Consider the following 9,239-nt stretch of genomic DNA (forward strand, 5'->3'; position numbering starts at 1 on the left):
TGCATCGCTGATAAAGCCAATCCAGTCTTCACATTTACTCCGTGGGATTTTGTTTCTTAACATGATCCGTGCTCTCGTAAGTGTCCCAGGAGCTGGATAAGTTATGTAGTCCGCCCAACAGTGACTCAGCTGAACCAAGGGCCCCCGGCCCCTTGGAGCCCCCGATTTTCCATCTCTGTCCCCCTGCCCCAGTCACCATGGCCACCAGCTGGCCACTTAGCACTGGATCTCCCAGCTCTGGCCTGTAGCACGCCCGCCACCTCCCACCCTCCCTGCCAGCAAAACAGGGGCAGCCCCCAGGGGCCCTGGCAACCATTAACCAGCTTGAGGGCCAGTGCCCTCTGGCCCTGTGTCCGAAGCAGGGACACGACCATACCTGTGGGAGCTGGCTCAGCGTTTGGGCATTCGCGCACCCTCTGTCACAGTAACCTCCCTCAGCCTCTGTGAGGCCTGGGGGACCTGCTTTCAGTCCAGTTGGCCCACTTCGGGGTGGGGGGTTGGGCAGCCACGGTGTCCCCCATGCCCCTCCCCTCCCTGGAGGTGGCTGACTGGAACATTCCAGGGAGGAGTTCAATGTCAGGAGCTCGGGGCTTACAGGAGTCGTGAGCCCTGGTGGAGGGAGACGACAGGGCAGACGGGATGGTCCTGAGGCATCGGCCCTCCGGGGGCCAGACCAGCCCCAGCAGCCTCCTGGGAGCTGAGAACCACCCGCTGCCCAGAAGGCTTGCTGCCTCAGCCACACACCCCGGGTGCTCGGGAATGTTCCCTGGCCCTGTGGAGTGGCCCTCAGAGCCTCTCCTCTGCTGTCCCTCCCCCGCCCCCTCCCCTCTGCCTCCTGGGCCCTGCAGAGTCCCACAACTTTCTCTCGCTCATCACTTCCCTGTGCTCTTTTGCTAAACTCTCCAGCTCGTCACTCTTCACGAGGACCCTTCCAGAAAGCAGTGAGGAGAGGACAGGACGAATTACAGGTAAACAAAGCCCCTCACTTCCTCAGCCTCTGTGCTTCACATTTGATGATGGCCGTTTCCCAGCGTGAGCCCAACCACCCAGGAGCCACAACTCGCTGCCCTGGGCCGTGGTGCCATGCAGCCCTGTCCCCGGGGCCTCCTGCCCCATGTCCATCTGCGCGTGTCCACTGCGTGCGTGCATGTGTGTGTGTGTGCGCGCGCGTGCACATGTGTGTGCACTGGACAGGTCTGTGTGTGCTCGGGGAGCCCAAACATTCAGAGCAGTAGGCAGTGAGACTACTCAGCTCCTGCCCCCAGGGGCGACTCCCGAGCCCCCTCCCCTCCCAGCCTCCCACCTCTGCCAAGGCCAGTGAGAGGGAAGGAGCCCGAACCAGCAGCCAAATTCACGGGGAGATTTTCCCAGCCGGCCACGACTGCAGCACAGACACAAGCCTCTTTGTCTTCTGTCCCTTGGGCCCCCCCAGAGGTGGTATGTGGGGAGGATTTGGAAGACTGACCTTTCTGATTAAAACGCTCCACCCGACCTCCACTGACTGCAGCAGACAAAGGAGGTTCTCTTGTGCCTGGTGTGGGGGAGGGGTTTGGGTCCTGGTGCCTGGTGTGGGGGGAGGGGTGTGGGTCCTGGTGCCTGGTGTGGGGGACGGGTGTGGGGCCTGGTGCCTGGTGCGGGGGTGGGGGGGCTCCCTGCCCTGAGGAGGTGGGGTGGGAGGCTAGCATGGAGGATATTCATTACCTCCTTAGCCCCTAGTTGCCGTGCATACCCCTGCACAGCTGAATGTCTCTCAGGGGCACTCCCCACCCGTGACTGATTAGTCCGTGGACTCTGGCAGGCCCTGGGGCTAGTGACACCTCCCAGAGACAAGGTAGGGCCACGAGCCGCACAGCTCCGTGTTGTAAGAAGAAACAGTTGGTGGCCAACACATAGCGTCTGCTGGGGTTGAGCCGGTACATGGTTAAGGAAGTAGTTATATTTACTCGAATGTTCCTGAAGGCTGACTTCAGCACAAAGGCCAACTCTGAGGAGCAGGAACCGGGTGCAGGTTAAACAGTCCCTTCAGCTGGCCCCTGCGTTCAGGTCTGGCATGGACCTCATCTCTGAACTTGTCGTGAGTCACTGAGAAGAAATTCATAGGTAGTGGAAACCAGCCTGCGAGAACCCCGTGCCGTGGAGTGCTGAAGCCCTGGGCACGTGGGGCGCAGGGTCCCCCAGAAAAACGGGAACGTAGTGCCCACCCCGCAGGTGTGTGCCGGGGTTGAATGAGGAAAGGCTTGTGAAGCCACTGAGCATCAGGCCTGGCCCCAAGCAGGTGCGTGACGGATGTTAGCATTCCTCCATGCATCCGTCCACCCCCTTGTTCCAGGAGAAAGATCCATACTGACAAGCGTGCACACAGCACGAGCTGCACTTGGAGGCCGGTGGCCTTCAGCACAGAATTGCTCATCACCATGGAGACCGGTGCACCCTGACCCTGCCCCGCGGAGCCTCAGCTCACACACGACCCCCTGCAAACACCTGGGGCTGTTTCTCTCGGCTCTCCTGTCCTGTTTCAAGTTGCCCCTGGCAACTTTTCTTTCTGGAACCCTCTCGTCCTCAGACAGGTTCTCTCTTTCCTAATGCCAGCTTCTGTAGCCAGGTGTCCTATTTATCAAACTTAACCCTTTTACATGCCTAAATCCATTTTATTTTTTTTTAAGTTTATTTTTCAGTAATCTTTTTTTTTTAAAGATTTTATTTCTTTATTTGACAGAGAGAGACACAACGAGAGAGGGAACACAAGCAGGGGGAGTGGGAGAGGGAGAAGCAGGCTTCCCGCCAAGCAGGGAGCCCAATGTGGGGCTCGATCCCAGGACCCTGGGATCATGACCTGAGCCGAAGGCAGACGCTTAACGACTGAGCCACCCAGGCGCCCCTATTTTTTAGTAATCTTTACATCCAATGTGGGGCTTGAACCCATAACCCTGAGATTAAGCATCACATGCTCCTCCGACTGAGCCAGCCAGGCACCCCTGCCTAAATGCATTTTAAAACCCTGGAAGTTGGGGCGCCTGGGTGGCTCAGTCAGCTAAGCGTCTGCCTTTGGCTCAGGTCATGATCTCCAGGTCCCAGGACCGAGTCCTGCACCGGGCTCCCTGCTCAGTGGGGAGACTGCTTCTCCCTCTTCCACTGTAGCCCCCCTGCTTGTGCTCACTGTGTCTCTCTCTAATGAATAAATTTTTAAAAACTTAAAAGTAAATAAATAAAACGAACACTGGAAGTAGATACATCGAAATGCTGACAGTGGATACCTCTGGGTAACGGGACTTCTTTTCAGTATAGCTCTCTATTCCCTAATTCCTGCAGTGTACGTGGATGACTTTGGTAACAGGAAAAAATATTATACAATTACATTTCATGGAAGAGTTGATTACGATTTCTATTCCCTCTCCCCTGGCTGCCAGTTTTTTGCCATTTTGGGAGCATCTGAAATGTCTTTAGTCTCTTCATCGAAGGACTTTTGCATCACGGTAGCAGCAGGGACATTCCAAACTTCCAATGAGAAAGTTAAGGCCTCAGAGAAAATCCTCTTCCCCAGAACAGGCACACTGGCGTGCACTTCTGCCCCGAAGCGTGAGCCCAGGCCAGAGCAAATGGAGCTGGGAATGGGCTGGAGCTCTCCTTTACTGAGTTGTCAGCGAGTCACTAGATCCTCTCTTCCCCTCACACACCAAGATAACAGCCAGAAGGAAAAGGAAGGTCAGTATAAAATACCAAACAACTGGGCAAAGGTTTGGTGTGAGACAGCCCAGGGGAAGCCAAGGGAGCAGGTAACAGATGCAGAAAGACGCCCAGGAGTGGCAGTGACCGGATGGCCTGTCGGAGGCTGACAGTGCCAGGTGTTGGCACGGGTGTGGAGCCCCTGGAGGGCTCGGGCACAGCTGTCGGGAATTCAGAACCTTGGAAAGCTGTCTCGCCATTTCTTCTGAACTTAAACCTACACTGACGGTGTGAGTCATCGATCCCACGGTGAGACGTTTGCCCAGGACAAATGGAGACAGATATGTCACAAAAATTCATGCACGCACGTTCACAGAATCTTTATTCCTAATAGCTCAGACAAACAGCCCCAGTGTTCATTGGCCGGTACACGGATAGATAACCACTGCTCAGCGGTAGAAGGGGAAGGAACTGGTGAAGTACAGATCACACAGACGAACCTCCGAACCCTAACGCTGGGCGAAGGAAGCCAGACAGAGGAGCACATACCATCTGATTTCGTTTATTTGAAATTTTAGAAAAGACAACAACAATTTATAGTGACCAAAAAACAGATCAGGGATTCTCTGGAACCGGGTTTGGGAGGAGATAGACTCCAGGGCCCCTGCAGGGGTGACAGAAACTTCCTTCATTTTGAGTGTAGTGGTAGTTACACCAGTGGATGTTTGTCAAATTTTTATCAAACTTCACTCTGAACATAGATGCCTTTTACAGTGTGGACAGTGTACCTCCAGAAAACGGAGTGGGAGACCAAAACAGGAAAACTCAAAAAGAGTGCAGCTGACCCTCAACACTGTTGTGGGGCCATGACCTAACTAGACAAAACTGTGAACGGACACGATAGCAGGAAGCAGACTTCTCTGTGCAGCGTGTCTAAGGTCAGTCAGACCAGTGAGGAAGTATCGGGAGTGAACGCCTAGTGGGTTTGGGGTCCGGGGCTTCCGTCGCAGTGATGAGGAACGTCTGGGGCTAGATGGTGGCACTGACCGCACGGCACTGCTCAGGCGCTAAATGTCGCGGCGGTCTATACTTTAAAATGGCTTAGGGGCGCCTGGGTGGCTCAGCCGTTGGGTGTCTGCCTTCGGCTCAGGTCATGATCCCGGGGTCCTGGGATGGAGCGCCGCATCGGGCTCCCTGCTCAGCGGGAAGCCTGCTTCTCCCTCTCCCACTCCCCCTGCTTGTGTTCCCTCTCTCGCTGTGTCTTCCTCTGTCAAATAAATAAAATCTTTAAAAATAAAATAAAATAAAATGGCTTAAAGGGCAAACCCTATGTGTATCTTACCACGATAAAAATATCCGCCAGCCTCGTACAGCAGTGAATTGATATGGAAAACATCACAGAACACCTCCTTTGCTGGAAAGCCCCAGAACGACGGGGTCCGGGGTCAGGGAGCGGGAGCCCAGAGACGATACTCTGTGCCCAAAGGCACGCCGGGGTGGGGGCTCAGACCTCCGGCTCTGAGGTTTGGAACTCCAGGGAGATGGACCCCACTCTGGACCCCCATCAGACTCATGTGGGGTGAAAGGGAGAGGTGCGCCCCTCAGAGAGCGGGGTGCAGGACAGACCACAGCACATAGCCCGTGGTTCTCAACCTTGGCCTACTGCACTTTGGGGCCAGAGAGTTAGGTTTTGCGCATGTGTATGCGGGGGCTGTCCTGTGCATTGGATATGTACCAATGTCTCTTGCCTCTATCCCCTCAAGGTCTGGACACCTACCCAGTTGTGACAACCCAAAATGTCTTCTTACATGGGCAGAGGTCCCCTGGGGGCACCACTGACCCCAGGAGGGAACCACTGCTCTAAGCAAAGGGGGTTGGTCCTAGCCTTGGGAAAATCCGTGGCCCTCTCCATAAAACTGAGTCCCCCATGACGGAGAGTCTCCCCAGGGACAGGGCGGGCCTGCCCGGCATGCAGGAGCTGCCCGTCTATAAAACACAGCTTCTTACCAAATCACCCTCTGTCACCAGAGGAATCCCTGTGATCAGCTGGTTCTCTTGGACGGGTCCCTGCAGCCTCCTGACTGACACAAGGCCCTGGAAACGGCATGCAAACCCCTCGCTGAGGACCCTGACATCTGGCCGGTAGGAACGTGCTAGCTGGCTGTGGGTTTCAGGCTCCTCACCCACGAGCACAGGTTTGGGGCTCTGTTCAGGCCTGGGCCCATGTTTGCCTGGGGATCCCTGCTCCACTGTGTGGAGGGCCCCACCTATTAGTCCCCCCCCCCCCCCCCGGGGTCCTAGTTGGCTCATCTGTAAAATGGGGCAAACATCGCTTATTCTCAGTAGGAGCAGACGAGATGGTGGCTCAGCACTCGGCTCGGTGATCAGCCCATGGTGACAAAGAAAGCTCAGGCCGCCTGATCGCAGGTATAGGCCCTGGCCTCGGCCAGACCCGCTCCTGGCCCTCCCTCCTTCCTTCCAGGAAGCTGCCTCAGGGAGGCAGAAGGAAGGGACCTGAAAGGGCAGCCAAACCCACAAAAGAGTTTCCAGCTTGGGCCTCGGCCTGTGGAACCACAAGCCCTTTGTCTGCCTCCTCCTGGTGCCCTTTCCCCGAGAGCTGCTCACCTGAGGGCTTAGCTGGCAGTTCTGGAGGCCCTGCCCTCTGCCCCCACCCCTGGCATCCCAGCAGCCCAAGGGGAGTCTCTCCCAGGCCTTGGGGGGAGCTGCTCATCACCCCGGCCATCTCCCCGGGTTGGCTGCCCCTTCCCCTCAGCTAGAAGTGCCAGGGTGGGAGCGCCCGGCACATCCCACGGGGACGAATGGGTTGTGCCCCTGGGCGGGCGCATTGGATCAAGCTAATGGTGCACGTGGCCGCAAGCTGGGAGACCTTCGGGAGAACCAGGGCCAGGGAAGGGGCAGAAGCTGGATGGGAGTAATGAGGAGCCCGGGGGCGCCCAGAGCCGGGTGGCAGGTGTCCCTCCTCTAGCATCTCTATGGCGGGGGTTGGGTGGTAATGGGCAGCAGCGACAACAAGGGTCATGCTCAGAACTTGTCCCTGGGATTGAGTCTGGCCTTGGCCGCTAACTCCCTGAGTGACCTCGGGCAAGGTGCTAAATGCGTCTGCGGCTGATTCTTCAGCTATAGGATGGGAATAAAGCAGGGATGTGATGCCCGAGTGAGTGCTGGGACAGCAGGTGTTTTATGAGTCCCTGGATGGTGCAGCGGGAAGGGGACCGCTTTTAGAGGGAACCTAAAAAGAACTTAGGCAAGTCCACCCAAAGGCAGAAGGAGTGGGGCCTCCTTGCATGTTCTTCTGCTCTAGGCAGGTGCTTCGGCGTCTTGCCCCCTTGAGGCGCCCATCTCAGGCAGGGCCTGTCTGCTTTCTTCCTCCCCACATGCCCAGGGCTGTTGAGGGCTGGGGGAGCCCCAGCATTTAGGATGTAGTTATACTTTAAAAAAATGCAATGTTTGATATTTACTTCAGTAAAAAATTGTTTATCTGAAATCCTGAAATTTGTTTATCTGGCAGCCCTCCTTGAGAGCAGGAATGAGCTGGGGTTAGGAGCAGCCTGGAGCTTGGCTGGAAGACCATCGGGCCATCTCTGTCTCTTTTCTGCTGTTCTGCGTTCATCGGTCTTCCTCTCCCACTCGAGAGTGAAGGCTGAAGCTGGACACAGCTGCCCCGTGGCTCCTGGGGACACGTGACAACACGGGGCACACGCAGGGCCTGACTTGCCCGTCTCCGGCTAAGAATAACTGCTGCATCTTGGGCCAAGGCCCATCTGTGGTCCACCGGGCTCCGTGTGGCTGCCTCAGCCTCACCCAGGTGCACTGGGGGAGGGGTAGTGGTGAGCGGGCACCCCCTGCAGGTGGAGGGCCCAGTGGGAAAGCTCCCCCCCCCCCGTTTCGAGTCTTGCTCCGCCGGTAAGGCATGAGGCCTTGTCCATGAGGCCTGTCCCAGCAGCTGGTACGGAGGGGGAGGGAGCAGTCCTGAGCTCGGGTCTGAGGACAGGTGGACGGAGCGCCTGTCCAGGAGACCGACGTGTGCTTTCTGAGTGGGGGTGCCCCAGCCACTGGAGTGCTGTTCCACAAGGGGAAGAGCTGACCACTTCTGAGGGACGAAGCTGGGTAGACAGCAGGAAGGACTTCCTAGCTGGGGGGGGCATGGAGGCCAGGCAGGTGTTGAGGGAGATGGTGGTTTGGGAAGCCCGCCTCCTTCCGGGCATCCAGCAGAGGTTTGGGGCTCCCCACACCCCATAATACGGGGCCTCCAGAGGCCACAGGCCGGTGTTGGTGCTATAGATAGGCAAGCACGTCACCGCGGGGGCCGCCAGGCGCCTGCCCCGGGCAGCTGCGCTGGAGCACCCCCAGGGCACCAGGCCACCCCCCGGGCACCCAGCCTCAGACTCCAGAACGCAGCTCCCATCCGCCCCACTGACGGCCCCACGCAGTTTCTCCTGCCTCTCGGAACCAGCTTCACGTGGGGACTGGCCCGAAGGAGCTGTGACCTCAGGGTCCCGCCCTAGTGACCAGACAGCCAACGATGACCCATGACCCACGTGCGGATGGCCACTCAAGGAGGCCACCTGCTGGGTTCTGACAGGGGCCTGGGTCCCCCGGCCCAGAGATCAGGTGACCCTGGGCTGGTACGAAAGGCCCGGCCAGAGCGCTGCTGAGTGCTTGTTAAATAAGGGTTCACACAACTGAACCCGCATGGTCCCTGTCACCAAGGGGAGTGGGCCCTGGGTGCCCCCAAGCCCCCTCACTCCGGTTCTGGCCCCCTGTGGTACACTATGCAAGTCTCCACAGCACCGGGGTGCGGGCCGCCCAGGCAGGGCTCTGTGAGGAAGAGGCACGCGGTGCTCGCCGGGGGACCATGCAGCACTTCCTGGGAGCCGGCTCACAAGCCAGGGACTGTGCTTTGCAATCAGTGGGCACGACTGCCCTGAGCTGGCCCCTTCCCACCTCTTCCTCCTCTTCCTTGGTTCCCCACCCATCCTCCTCTCTTCCTGTCTGATCCTGGCCACAAGGCAATGACTGCTCTCCCTCTTCAAGCTGACACTGTCCCATTTCTGACCATCCTCATGGCCATACGGGGTGGGGGGCATTGGGAGGTGGGGTCCCCCCTTGAAGCTGCCAGCCTGTGAAAGTGGTCAGGAGTCTCATACTGAAAACAGATTTTCCTGTTAGCAGCCCAGGGGCAAGAAGTGATACACTGGAGCTCGCCCTTGGGCCCAGGAGAGCAGCCCCCCAGCTTCTCCACGACGCCGGAGGAAAACAGCCAGATGCGCTCATCACAATGTGTCCTCACATGTGTTCTCCAAATACCCTTTACTACGACAGATCACGTGGCACGTCTGAAAACACCCATAATTTTGAAGTTGGGACAAGTGTGAATTTCAAGATATTCGGGACAACTGTCATCGTCAAGGTCACGGGCACTGCTGATGAGCTGGGTGAGGTCACACTCACATGTGAAGGAAACACAAAATTTCCAGTAGAAAACAATGAAAATAAACAGGTGACTTTTTTTCCCCCCAGCCAAGTTCGTGGATTCTCTGAAAGTTGCCCATGGA

The 9,239-nt window shown here is 57.4% G+C and overlaps 1 long non-coding RNA gene across 1 annotated transcript; it reads left to right on the forward strand.

Moving 5' to 3' along the window:
* The first annotated feature begins 507 nt into the window (after positions 1-507).
* Positions 508-9,004, forward strand: LOC118021930. Its single transcript, XR_004682343.1, has 5 exons — positions 508-968; positions 5,692-5,805; positions 6,007-6,090; positions 7,193-7,489; positions 8,854-9,004. It is a non-coding gene; the product is annotated as an uncharacterized LOC118021930 (long non-coding RNA).
* The last annotated feature ends 235 nt before the right edge of the window (positions 9,005-9,239 follow it).

This window comes from Mirounga leonina, unplaced genomic scaffold, assembly GCF_011800145.1.
Source record: "Mirounga leonina isolate KUSES-001 unplaced genomic scaffold, KU_Mleo_1.0 Mir_175, whole genome shotgun sequence".
NCBI lineage: Eukaryota > Metazoa > Chordata > Mammalia > Carnivora > Phocidae > Mirounga > Mirounga leonina.